The sequence below is a fragment of the Brassica oleracea genome, chromosome C9 (assembly GCF_000695525.1).
Source record: "Brassica oleracea var. oleracea cultivar TO1000 chromosome C9, BOL, whole genome shotgun sequence".
In the NCBI taxonomy this organism is placed as follows: domain Eukaryota; kingdom Viridiplantae; phylum Streptophyta; class Magnoliopsida; order Brassicales; family Brassicaceae; genus Brassica; species Brassica oleracea.
The window spans coordinates 47,534,320-47,536,113 of NC_027756.1; positions in this window are offsets into that span (position 1 = coordinate 47,534,320).

Genomic DNA, 1,794 nt, shown 5'->3' on the forward strand with positions numbered 1-1,794 from the left:
TGGCTCTGATACCATATGATTTTAGAGAATAGAGTAGGTATTGAGAGATTAAAGGTAGATTACAGAAGGTTAATGGGAGATTTGTAGAGAGATTAGGTAGTAATCATGTTTAAGAGTATTTAAGAATCATCATGAACAAGAGAGAGAGTCTAGAGAGATCATCCCATACTTCTTAATTATTAATCTGATCAGAGTTTACAATATATATGAGAAGGCAACAATAGGATGAGGGTTTCATAAAGTAGCACTATTACAAGAGATAAGGTTTGCTTTAATTCAAACCATCCAATGAGCTTCTTCCTTGTGCATAAAGCTCCTTTTGCTTTATCCAGCTCTTCTCCAGCCTGTCACACGCGCCTCCTCTTCCCTTGTAACGGACTGATGCCTTAGCTAAGGGAATAGGGATTCTCTTCTTCTTCTTCCAAAGTTACCCGGGTAACTAGTATAACTAGTATACTAGTAAGTTACTCGGGTAACTAGTATTACTATGGTCTCTTCATCATACTCAACTCCTCATGTCTTTCTCTTCCTATATATTGATCTCATCTCAACACATGGATCCATTTCCTGTTCGGTATTGAGAGAAATTGAGGAATTTGCGAGAGATAGATGAGAGAGAAAGGTAATAGAGAGATGAGAAATGTGTGATGAATGAGAGGGAGAGAGACGAGATGATAGAGTAGAGGGTAAAGATGAGAGAGAGGGAGACAAGAGAGAGGACTTGACAATGGTAAGTGGGAAATGGGAATCTATTTTTTCCCCTCGAAAATCCCGCCTTGACTCATGAAATTTTAGAAAGTCCGCCAAAATTTTGAATTATTTTCAAATACTCGCCTTATATATACAATTAGTTCTCCCCAGGATAGTAGTTGTACAAAATATCAAAATAGTTGTACTTTCGGTGATTTTCAATTATTTTAGTATTACATGTAATTATATTCTACTTCTTTAGTTGTACAATAAAATATAAGATTCCAAAATATGATTATTGGTGATTTACGTAATAAAAGTGTCTATACAAGTTTTAGAGCGAAATCTAATCTTCAGTAATTACATATTTAACAAAATGACTATGAAAGTGTATGTAGTGTGATGGGTTGTTCTTTTGATTGTAGAGTATAACATTTTTTTTGTTGAATATAACATTTTTTCGACTACTAAAGATTATATTTCTTATCCTGATTTCCAATTTCAAACATTTTGATTTCCAAATTCAATTTCAGAAAGTCATACTAGTAATACACAAACAGAAAAACAGTTCTTCATAGTTGTACAAATAAAACAATCAAATTCAAAGTCAAAATCATACTAGTAATACACAAAATGAATTTATTTTTTTTTTTTCTCTATTTTTGTTCATACCACCGATAATTATTGATAACTCACAAATTTTCAATTGAATTTTTTGATCCTTAGAACTAGTATATGTATTTATCTTTAAATTTTTTTTGATTCTTAGAACTAGTATGTGTATCTATCTTTAAATTTTTTTGATTCTTGAAACTACTATTTGTATCTATCTTTAATTTTTTTTATTCTTCGAACTAGTTTGTAACTATAACCGCAGTTATACTATTGTAACTATAACCTTAGAACTAGTATTGTTTGGTCCAAGCAAATTGTTTGGTCCAAGCAAATTTATATGGTATTTCAAATTTAAAAGTCTGCCAAAAAGATTTATATGGTACTAAAGTACAGATAAAGCAAAGTCAAATTCAAACATTTCGATTTTCAAAGTCAACTTCAGAAAGTCATACTAGTATTACACAAACAAAAAAACAGCTCACCATAGTT